General features: G+C 43.5%; 1 protein-coding gene across 2 annotated transcripts in view; it reads left to right on the top strand.

Moving 5' to 3' along the window:
* The first annotated feature begins 9810 nt into the window (after positions 1-9810).
* pogzb (pogo transposable element derived with ZNF domain b) overlaps positions 9811-12222 on the top strand; it is a 71311-nt gene continuing 68899 nt past the window's right edge. For both annotated transcript variants that reach the window (XM_084051798.1, XM_084051797.1), the window contains exon 1: positions 9811-9910. The gene's annotated coding sequence lies outside the window, so the exon portion shown is untranslated. The remainder of the gene's footprint in view (positions 9911-12222) is intronic.

The following is a 12222-nucleotide window of genomic DNA, read 5'->3' as shown; positions in this document are numbered from 1 at the left end:
GGAGGGTTCAGGAGAGGATTAAAAACCTGCAGATTAACCAGCTCCCATAATCTCATCCTGGTACCGTGTGTCTGATCGTCCCGGCCCGGGCGGACGCTGTGTGCGTGGGTGGGCCGTGGACCCCTCGACAGTCGAGCTGCCTGCATTTAGCTCTCTGGTCCAGAGAGAGCGTTAGCGAGTTCTTTCTGACGCTCCGCCAGCCGCGCGTGCTGTTCTCATAGACCGAAAATGCCACTACCGCGCGAGGTCTCCGACTTTAGTCAAAATAAAGGAAACGATTTCGCCACTTGTCAAAACAAAGGTGCTTTTGTGTTGTTGAAAGACTATTCTCCACGGTGGGAAACGTCTCAGTACCCCACCTTCTCTGTATAACACACTTTTTGGGCAGAAAATAAAATATGTCCGTCAGACGATTTTTTAAATTTGCTCACTTGCGCCCTCTACAGATCTGGTCAATGGTAATTTATACTGACCATATCTGTAAAGGGCGCAGTGGAGCAAATAAAACAATTTCCATCTGGCGGACATATTTTATTTTCTGCCCATAAAAGTGTATTATACAGAGAAGGTGGGGTCCCGAGACGTTTCCCACCGTGGAGAATAGGCTTTCAACAACACAAAACAGCCTTTGTTTTGATGAGTAGCGAAATCGTTGGCTTTATTTTCTTTTACTAAAGTTGGAGACCTCACATTGTAGAGGAATGTTCAGTCCATGGGAATAGCACCCGTCCCGCTCCTAACAGAGCGTTAGAGCAGAGAGAGAACTCGCTAACGCTCTGGACCAGAGCAGAGCTACGTTCACCCACATCGCAGGAGTCACACGATTTGACAGGTCACCCGTTTCGGTGCAGCGCAGTCTGTGTACCACCAGACTAATGGGGTCATCAATATGTCTGTACATTGTCCGTGGCAAAGACTTGGCCTTGTCCGTGGCATTTTTATTTTATTTTATTTTTTACACATCGTTCTTATTTTCTTATTTTGATCACAAGACCCAATTACTGAATGTCAAGTCTCCAGGTTTTCTTCAGAATATGTATGACACTGATTTACCATAGACACTATATTCTATGGCAAAATAGGAGTCCTACTATATAGTGGTTATCAAATGTTTTATTTTGATTTTATAAGGACCCCCTTAACTCTGAGAGTGAACCCGTTCCATTTGTACACTGTCAGAGTTACAGACCTGCTATATGGTCCTTCTGGGTTAGCTCTTTATGTGTTTCTGGTAATAATATTGTGCTCTCATTTTTTAGGTCCATGGCAAAAATTGTTTTTTTTTTTTTTTACAAAAATGTAACCACAAGCCAGCATGGTGATGACCCCAGATTAGTCACTAATCTAATCTGTTCAGGCTAGTGGTTATTGATAGGTTGTGTGGATTTAGGATTATCATCATGTTGTAACAGTTTTGCCTGGTGGCCAAGTCAACCACAAGCTGAACTAGATAAAGTGCAGTGCTCTCTACAGGAGCGCAGTTCTCCGCCAGGCTGGGTTGTCATCATGGCTGTGTCAGTCACTCATAGGGACTATTAGGGACAGGCTCAATCTTTTGAAGACAAGTTTATTCTACGACATCCAGTAGAGTAAAAACTTATACCCAGGGGGCAAAGGGGGGTATGCTGCATTTGCCCTGCCATAAAAGGTTGGCCACCAGAAATAATATCTATGACCCAGTAGGATCACAACCTATATGGACAACCCGGTCACCTTGCTGCTGGAAATCCAATATGGCCGCCTCAATATTATCAGAAAGTAGCTTTGGCAATAACTTTTGAACCAGATGGGCTGGAAATAAAAACTTGGTGTCTATTTCATGGTTTCAGAGCATGAGAAACTCAATGGAATACTTATCTTTATGATTGGGTGTGTCTGGACCTTTCATTTGCATATTTCCAAGATGGACGCCACGCGAAAATGAGTTTTACTATGACTTTTACAGTGACAGCTGACTGTTATGGCAACAAGTCTGCTTTTTAAGCAATATGAACACATTTGGTCAGTTTGAGCTTTAATTTATATGTTGTCAATATGGCAGACCCACACCATGAGTCTGGTCAGAGTCGTGTAATCCGGGACACAGAGATGGTAGTCAAGGTCATGGCAGCAGTGGAGACTAACCCATGATCAACATATCTACAGGACAGTGTGCTGATTCCACAGTCAAGGACGACTTGATGAGTGTGACAGAACTGGGAGGCACTGAAGGCACTGTGTGAGTCACTGTCCAGTGAATAGAAGAAGACAAGCATAATGAAGCTTAACACTTTCTACACTCAAAACACATCATCTAAAATATCTAAGGGGAAAACCTCAGCACCTGGCAAGAGCAATGAAATTACTGCCCTCCTGCGCATGACCCAAATCATAGCCAGTGGTGGAGAACTCAACCTTGTCTTTATAGACAACCACGAGTGCAGTGACTTCCCCCCTTCCCTCTTCCAGGAAGATGGCAGGATGAGAACAGGTACCAAGGCAAGCCTTGTTAAGGTCCTGAAAGAGGAGACCAAAGTTGCATGCATCCCTGACCTGCCTACAGAAGACATAAAAACAGCAGTAGTTATTGATGCCATGTATGCCATGCGCCATTGGTCGTTCCTGAAAGGTGAAGCATTTGGAACAATCGCTGAACGATACCAACGTCTGCTGTTGAATGATGTGCCTGCTGGCACAGAGATCATTCACTTCTGTTTTGACCGGTACAGTGGACCTAGTCTTAAGACAGCTGAGCAAGAACACAGATATGCTTGACCAAAACCTGCCAAAGAATATGAAGTCAGTATGCATTACACAGCTCCAGATCCTCAGGAGTTTTTTGCTGTGTCAGCTAACAAGGCAAACCTATTGAGTTTCCTCTGTGACGAATGGTGTGAAAATGAGAAACTTAAGGCGGCCCTTGGTCCAACACATCTTTACCTGGGTGGGGGGGTTAAAGAAGAGACAAGGAGTGTGGTGATCAATGAGGGGTCTATTGAAGATGTCCCTGCACTAGAATCCACACAACAGGAGGCTGATACAAGAATAATACTCCACACCCTGTACAGCGTCCAGAATGACAAAGTTGACAGAGTTCTCATCCATGCCAATGACACAGACAACATCATCATGTGCCTTTACTATGCAGCAACCCATCTCAGATGCCTTCCAGAGCTGTGGGTGAGAACAGAGCAAAATTCATACCTTCCTCTCCATCAAATGGTATCAGCACTGGGGCTCGCACAGTGTCGTGCCCTGCCCTTTATCCATAGTTTAAGTGGCAGAGATACTGTACCACCAGCTATCCCTTCTTCACTGGGAAGAAGGCATGGTTCAAGGCCATCATGCGTCTGGATCTCTGCACTTGAGGAGTTTGGTGAAAACTCTTATGATTCCCTCTCAGATGACGTCCATAAATCCGGCACGAGACCTCACAATTGCTGTATATACATCCAAAGAGGACCACCAGGAGGATTTTGACCTGAGTAAGCTTAGAGTGTACAAGTTCCTCAATAATAGATCAACCCTCTTAAAGCTGCTGCCCCCGACAGAGAATGCCTTTGACCTGCACCTGAGAAGAGCTGTCTCTCAGTGCTAGCAATGCAGTCCCCCTTGCATCTACCGAGCCAGCCTGGTCTGTGTCAATGAACAAGGCAATATCATGCAGCTGTATCAAAGGCTGCCAAAAAAAACTGTTCCCGTGCAAAGAAGGCAATTCCATGCTACTTAGGATGCCGTTGCCAGGGACTGGAGACACGATGCAGCAGGATCAGTGCAACACATGACAACAGTGACAGTGAATAGCATTGTACCATAGTATCATTGGCTTTAGAAGCAGGCAAGACAGCACCATAGAGGTCAAAATGAACCTTTTGTAGGCAACCTCAATTCCGCCTTTACTCTATTTGTCACTAAGTAGTCTATCTTTTGTTATGTTACTTGAATGCATACCACTATGTTAATTTGTATAGCCCTAAAGTTGAAGTTTATGGCAAGTCTTGGAGTGTGCATGTGTCGGTTTATATTGTATTTAGTTTATTAAAATGATACATAAGATACGTTGTGGGCTTTTTCTCCGATTTTCTCTGCAATCATCCCCACAACTATAGATCTATAAATCAATAAATCTGAGGGGAAATGTAATACCATACATTATTTATGACTGCAGCCATATTGACAACATATAAATTAAAGCTCAAACTGACCAAATGTGTTCATATTGCTTAAAAAGCAGACTTTTTGCTGTAAAAGTCATAGTAAAACTCATTTTCGAGTGGCGTCCATCTTGGAAATATGCAAATGAAAGGTCCAGACACACCCAATCATAAAGATAAGTATTCCATTGAGTTTCTCATGCTCTGAAACCATGAAATAGACACCAAGTTTTTATTTCTAGCCCATCTGGTTCAAAAGTTATTGCCAAAGCTATTTTCTGATAATATTGAGGCGGCCATATTGGATTTCCAGCAGCAAGGTGACCGGGTTGTCCATATAGGTTGTGATCCTACTGGGTCATAGATATTATTTCTGGTGGCCAACCTTTTATGGCAGGACAAATGCAGCATACCCCCCTTTGCCCCCTGGGTATAAGTTTTTACTCTACTGGATGTCGGCCATCTTGAATTTCGGAGTCAAAACAAGGTCTTACAATTAAAATTGTGTCAGATTTGGAATCCTCATGGTTGACTTGTATGGAAAAGTGCCTTCATACATGATTCTAGGTCATTCAGATCAAAAGTTAATTTTTAGAGATGGCGCCGGGCGCCATTTTGAATTTGGCTGTCTAGCAAAAAATGCCAGGATTTTTGGGAGGGACCTGGGGGCTAAATCTTTTCTAAAGGGTCCATAGAGGTCAAATCAATCGTCAAACCTTACTTGCCAAAGGATGGTCACGGAACCTCCATTTTTGACTCTACTATATTGAACTTACGCTATCTACAAGTTTCCTAGGGCGTTGTGGGCATCACTTCCTGTCGATTTGATCCAATCAAATCCAATGAAATCGACAGGAAGAGATGCCCACGACGCCCTAGGAAACTTGTGGATAGAGCTACAGAAGATGGATTGGCAGTGGCACCATTTCTGTCTAGTCGCTCTGTATCTCTGAGATGGGCTGTGGACAGTGTAGAAACCTCCTTAACAGTGACATCATTGGTGGGGATTCCAAGCTAAAAGAAACTGCAGGCTTTCTCTTGCTAGAAGGTGAGCACTTTGAAATGGTGTAATAGGGAGATACGTAACAAGGTATTGAGCTCAGTCGGTTGAACAGGTTTGATCCCGGGAACCGCCCACTCAGTGTATGAGTAGCACGGCTTGGGTAAGTGTCTACTGTAAGTCGAGTACTGGGAGCTGATGGAAGCTGTTGTGCTCCACCTCAACAATCCATCTCCCAGTCCCAGGGGTGCAACACATTAAAAAGATGATACCCACAATAAGCCACAATAATAATAAGTTCTTGCATTATTAAAAAAAAAGAAGTTTGGAATCTTATTTGAAGTACCCAAACCTGCCTTCTGATTACGTCTTTAGTAGGCAGGTTTCTGAACTGTCCACAGCCCTCCTCTGAGACACAGAGCGAGCAGAATGGTGCCATCTTATAATGGACATTATGAGGAATAATTAAGATAATGTTGGACATTTGGGAAGTGGGTCGCTCAGGTGGCGAAGTACCTGCCCACCACCACGGAGTCTATAGGGGTTCGAAATCCACTGCGGTGCATCCGGCTTTGTTCGAGCGTCTATGAACACCGCCCATTCAGGAATGAATGGAGTCCACTAGGGAGTAGGGGGCACAATCATACAGGAGAAAGCCTTTATTACAAAACTGTTTCTCAAGGTTGGGTCTGGGGACTGTTATAGAAATAATATATATCCAGTCGAGGTGAAGCTGATAAGAAATATGTTTATTTGTCGAGTCCAACTGCATCAAAAACAAGCATGTTTCCCTTCAAAATAAAGAAAACAAATAAATGTCCTGTCCCCCCATAGCCCAAGAGGGCCTGTACCCTGAGCTCACTCCAGCGTGGTGTCAGGGGTCAGAGAGTAGAGATGCGCTTAAGACTAGAGAGTGACGGTGGTCTGTGTTTGTAAACATTAACTTCTTTGCCGACTACATAGTGAAAGGGATGGATAGAAAGAACCTCGGGCTCAGCATAGCATACAAGGACAAGCTGAACAATGAGGAAAAACAGCGTTACCTCAGCAAAATCACGGACATTGGCGGTCTCGACCCGTATGAACACACAGAATGGACAGAAGATGATTTCGAACTGCTACCACCACTTACATGACTACATGTGATGCAGTACCTTATTGAAGGAACACGCTATTATACATTTAATAGCTTCCTTAGCGAATTCTTGTAGATTGGGTGTTTTTTTTAGAGGTAATGTGATCATCTCCACATTGTAGCTCAGGTCTACCTGACTCACTGTGTTTGAATGACAAATGACTGAAAACGGGGCATCGTTACCCTGTCTGGCTTCACGTGTAAATTGTATTTCACTTGTGAAGTGTTGTTTCTAGAGAAGCAGTTTTGCATCTGTATGCTGTAGTCTTTGCATGAAAACCTGTTCGTCTAGAACCTGGGTCACTCTGAAGGAGTTATCTTTGGCTGATCTACTTGTAGCAGAGTTGCACTGGGACTGTTGAATGTATAGTACTTTTATTACTTGACTTCACTTTATTTACATTTTAATTGTCAACTGTATAGCCTACTTGAAGGATACAGCCAGACACTTTAATTTTTTATCTGTTGTAATTGCACAAATAAAGGCATTCAGAACTGTAGTAATTTTCTATAATTTCATATGATAACACATGGTTATGGTCTGTTCTCCAAAAATAGCTGATCTACAAGCGCACTGCACTGTAGATCGGCTATTTTCGGAGGAGAGAGTCATTGTTCACGAGCTGTTTATGTACCCTCTTTTTTGGTTTATGGCCGCCGCTACCAAGTGACACATGTTGACGACTCCTTTAGGATTTTTTGCTACGCACTATAGACTAATACCTCTCCCAAGCCAGGCCCAGGGGGTCCTATGACCAAGAAACAATAGGTGTGGCAGAGCCTTCTACACAGTAGCTTGATCAAAAGGGTTGATTGGATCAACACAGGCATCTCTCAGTCTAGCAGGCCTTGGTCTGCATCTCTCATGTCTTCTCACCCAGCCCATCTCCTCAAAAAGCTCCCCCACCATCTCTCTGTCAGTCACTCTTATATCTTCATATCTGGAATAAACACAAAGGAGGTATTAGGTGGTGTGTGGCTAAGTGGCTTTATCTCCTTATCAAAGGAGAGACACGTCTGGTTACCAGTGGTGGAAAAAGTACTCAAATGTTTTACTTAAGTAAAAGTACCAATACTGCATTGCAGAAGTACTCTGGTACAAGTAAAAGTCCGGAATTCAAAATGTACTTGACTAAAAGTACAAAAATATTGGTATCAAAATGTACTTAAAGTACCAAAAGTAAAAGTACTAAAATGTTTGAAAATAGCAGATCTACAAGCTTTTTTAAATATTTTTTTTTTTATGTGGACACCACAGTGATGCAGTCATGTTGACTACAAAGACAACACGAAACACAACATCGAAACAGAGAAGACAAAACTAAGAAAAACAAGGCAAAACATGAACACAAAATATACATCAGTAGAAAGGCAAATAAAGAGGGGGAAGAAATCGAACCCATGTTCAAGTTCATATTCTTTACAGCTCTCTTTCTCATTTGTTCGGTTGCTGACCCCCATCATCTATCCTTCCCAGCACAAAATCAGTTCATCAATTGACCAGTTTACATTATGTTGGGGATAGATAAGTTATAGAATAAAAAAACTAGGGTACATGTGATGTAACCTGTAGTGAGTTCATACAACTAGAGAGTAACAGATCATTAAATAAATCAATAATCGGTCAAGTACCATAATAAACAATACAGAGTTAAAAAATAAAAGTGCTCCCCCTATTATTGACTCTTCCTAATGTATTTCCAATAGCATTATACTGTACTTTTAGTTAAGCAGAGGTGCTATATCATCTAACTTATATCATCATGTTAAGAAGGAGTATCAAGATCACAAGTGTATTAGACACCATCATTCTGCCATAGACACCAGATTCCATCTGGTGGGACATTCCCTCTCCCAGCTGTGTTTTCCTGAACTGAACTGAAACCCTCTGAACCCAGAACATCAGCAGTATTAGTGAACCTCGCTGCTGCTTTTTGACATTTCTCACACTGAACTTGACCCTCTCCTTCATCTTCTTCTCCCAAACTCTCCCCCAAAGGTCAGGTTTCCCAGGTGTTTGGTCACGTATCGGCGCTCCTGAGACTAGCTGTGGTTCTGGCAGTGTCTGGACTCTGTCACTGGACTGAGTGTGTTTATAGCTGCTGAGAAATTACACATTTTGTTTTTTTGCAGTTCTTGTTATACAGCAGAGATGCTGTCTGAGAGAGACGAATGATGAATGAATGCATATCTTAGAGGTTTATTCAGAAGAACAGCAACAAGCAAGCAGCATCTCTCAGTCTAGCAGACTTGGCCTACATCTCCCCATGTCCCCTCACTCAGCCTATCTCTCCCAGCCTGGTATCCCCCAGCAAGTTCCCCCAAGCTTCTGTTAAGGTCCCCCTTATACTCCAGAAGGAGGTCCATAGATAAACATGACCATCACAATGAGAACATTACAATACAGACGGTCTGTCGCCGCCCACCTTTAGACAGGAACGCCCTGGCCATACCTTTCTCTCTCAAGCCAGGCCGAAGACAAAGAATAGGTGTGACAGACAGACAGACAGACAGACAGACAGACAGACAGACAGGCAGGCAGGCAGGCAGGCAGGCAGGCAGGCAGGCAGACAGACAGACAGACAGGCAGGCAGGCAGGCAGGCAGGCAGGCAGGCAGACAGGCAGGCAGGCAGGCAGGCAGGCAGGCAGACAGACAGACAGACAGACAGACAGGCAGGCAGGCAGGCAGGCAGGCAGGCAGGCAGGCAGGCAGACAGGCAGGCAGGCAGGCAGGCAGGCAGGCAGGCAGGCAGGCAGGCAGGCAGGCAGGCAGACAGGCAGGCAGGCAGGCAGGCAGGCAGGCAGGCAGGCAGACAGACAGACAGACAGACAGACAGACAGACAGACAGACAGAGAGGGAGAGAAGGGAGAGAGAGAGAGAGAGAGAGAGAGAGGGGCATCAGCATGTCTGAACTTCTAGGTCTGGGATTCAAGTTATAACATAGTGAAGTATATACCATCACTGTTACTGTACGTCGACACCATCTCGTGTTGAAATATTTATAATAGAAAACAATTATTTTAATAATTCATATCATGATTTTCCTATTTCATGTATTATCTATTTGTTTTAGGTTAAAAACGATAAAATATTCATTATATAAATAAATAAAAGTCTGCTAGATTTTGTTGTTTCACGTCAGTGAAACAAAATGGCAGGAAGCCCCCCCCCCCAGCCCAGAGCAGAACAGAACAGAGTGATGTGTTTCATTGTTCCACTTTCCCACATGTAACAACATTGAAATGGTCAACAATTCTCTGTTATTCCGTGTTATAAAACAACAACATACTGGCAGCGCTGTTGAATTAAACACTTCTTCATAAATGCTTTTTAAAACACATTGTTAGTAAATAACGCAGAAGAAAACACAGCTTGGGGAGGTAGCCTACTCTCCCCACCAAGCCCGCCTCCCCGCACTACGACAGCCAATAGGAACGGCGCTACAAAAAAAATGAACGTAACGTGCGTTCGGCTTCGACCAATTAAAACGCGGAGATGCGGACGGTGATGGAGGTCCCTCCTCTTCCGGTCTGACTGTGTATGTGTGTGTGCAGTTAGTACGTTTGCATGGCGCCTACAACAGACTAGTAATACAGTCCAACACAAACTCTTTCATTCATTGGCGTCAAACAACAACACGGTAAGTCGTTTTATTTACAAAGTACAAACTAATGGTTTTATTGTGACGTGTTGTCGTCGCCGCGGCGGGCCGCGCGCACGTGCACGCCCCTGGAAAGAGGCAGAACGCACGCGCGGGCTGTGTAGTGCAGTGGAGCAGACTTTTACTGTTGTAGGTGGATGTTCTCTCTGACTGTTTGTATTCATAGCCTACATATATATACTGGTCTATTAGTGTATGTACCAGTATTATATATACTGGCACAGTGGTGCAATGTATGCTTCACTGTAAACGGGACATTTGTATTTATTTACATTTATATGGGAATGCGTGAAAAAAAGGGGCTATTTCATAGTGGGCGGGACTTTCTTTTAGGACAACGTGTGATGATTGGCTCTTTGGGCACGTCCATCATCCTCACCATGACAATAGGAAGTTGGACGTTGTTATCGGTTGTTGATTTTTATCCTGGCAAAAATGTGTACAAGTTACACAATCATGCACTATAGAAATCCTACCCAGGGTAATATAAAGTATAGTAAAATAAGGTGTTATCACACAACTTAACATTTCCAATGTGGTCCTTTACATTGTGTGGTCCTCTTGTTTATTGACTCATACAATTATTTATCATTGGTCTGTATTGAATATTGATTTCATATCATGATTGGGTTAGGGCAGAGGTCTTCAATAGGGGTCCGGGACCCCTAGGGGGTCCTCAGAGTTACTACAGGGGGTCCGCCAAATCTTTGTGTGATATGATTTCTTTGTTTTACATTAACCACTTGAACCCTAGTATCCCTTTTCTGAGGAGAACTTTAGCCAAAAATAGCAGATCTCGACGCCTCGCGCTGCGAGGCGTTGTGAGCTTGTAGATCCGCTATTTGTGGCAGAGAGTTATACATGTAGAGGGGGAAAAAGAGCAGCAAAAGTTTATCTGAAACACAATTTTATACAATATAGAGGGGGTCCCTGCTTCATCTCTCTCTCAGCTAGGGGGTCCTTGGCCTGAAAACGTTGAAGACCCCTGGGTTAGGGAACTACAACCGTACAGTTTTTTAAAAAAATATATGTTTGTAAAAAAATACAAAAATATAGGTTTTACATCCTGTCTATCCATCCGTGCGTGTGTGTGTGCCTCGGTCTGTGAGCAGCTAATCTCCGGCACCGTTGGCCCGATCACAGCGAAACTATGCACACACACACTCCCTGGATGCCAGAGAAGAACCTCTGCCCCGAATCTTTCAGATCGGCCTGTTATAGCGCCACCAGGAGGTTGATTTGGGCAAAACACATGTTTTGAAATGACTCCTACAGATTTTTTCCAAATGTCACGCCTATCGGTACACAGTATCTTTATAGTCATTAAACCAAAAGCGTCTTTCAGGTTTTTCACATTCCATCCCGATTGGCTAAGATTGGCTTCCAAAGTTTAAAGGCGTGCTCCGTTTTGAAGAAAATGCCTCAAATAATGATCACAGCGTGCGATTTCGGTGAAATTTTGCACGCACATTCCCATCAGGCTGAGGAAGAAATGCCGCTTTTTAAAATCAGCCTCATGGTGGCGCTATAACAGGCCGATCCGTGTTTTTACCTATAACTGCACCGATCTGTGTATAAACTTTGTATGCGCACTCCCTAGAGGCCAAGGAAAAACCTTTGCCCTGCATTTTTCACATCTGTCTTCGAAATGGATAAAAATTGTATGAAAGGGGCGGTCCATGGCTGCACATCAAATACAAATGTTGAGAATCACTCATCTACACCAAGGGGCCAGCCTGACATATTTACAATGAGGCCAATACGGAAGTGAGACAGTTCATATGAATGGCCTGTTTGGCGCTGTTTTACCCCTGCGGGTGTCCGAAAGCATTTATTTTAACGCAAGCGGATGGGTTTTTGACAAACCTTTTGACGACTAGATTTTCTTACCTTAACAAAAATTGTCATAAATTCTATATGCTTCCAGTCGCTAGTTTAAAGTCTCCTTTCAATCATCATGATATGCGTTTTGGTAAATTATGGTCCCATTTATTTTAAAATTGACGATAAGGTAGGCTATTTTCTAGGAGGGGCGGGATAATTTGATTGACAAGCTACACAGCCAATAGCATTCATTCCCCGCCCCCGCTCTTGATTGACAAGGATCCCAACCAGTAGCATTCTTTGGGGATTGTTTTCCGGTTCCTGTTACCGACGTGCTTTTGGGCTTATATTAGAGATGGCGGATATCAAATTCCTGAACAATCAGCTTCATTTTCGGTCTGTAGAAACCAGCGGTCTGGCTTTGTCCATCTCTTTTATACAGTCTAGCTGTAGTTTACAACCCTCGT

This window comes from Gymnoscopelus microlampas (assembly GCF_963454915.1).
Source record: "Gymnoscopelus microlampas genome assembly, chromosome: 3".
Lineage (NCBI taxonomy): Eukaryota > Metazoa > Chordata > Actinopteri > Myctophiformes > Myctophidae > Gymnoscopelus > Gymnoscopelus microlampas.
The sequence above is the reverse complement of the archived record's forward strand: the minus strand, read 5'-3'. Positions and strand labels throughout refer to the sequence as shown.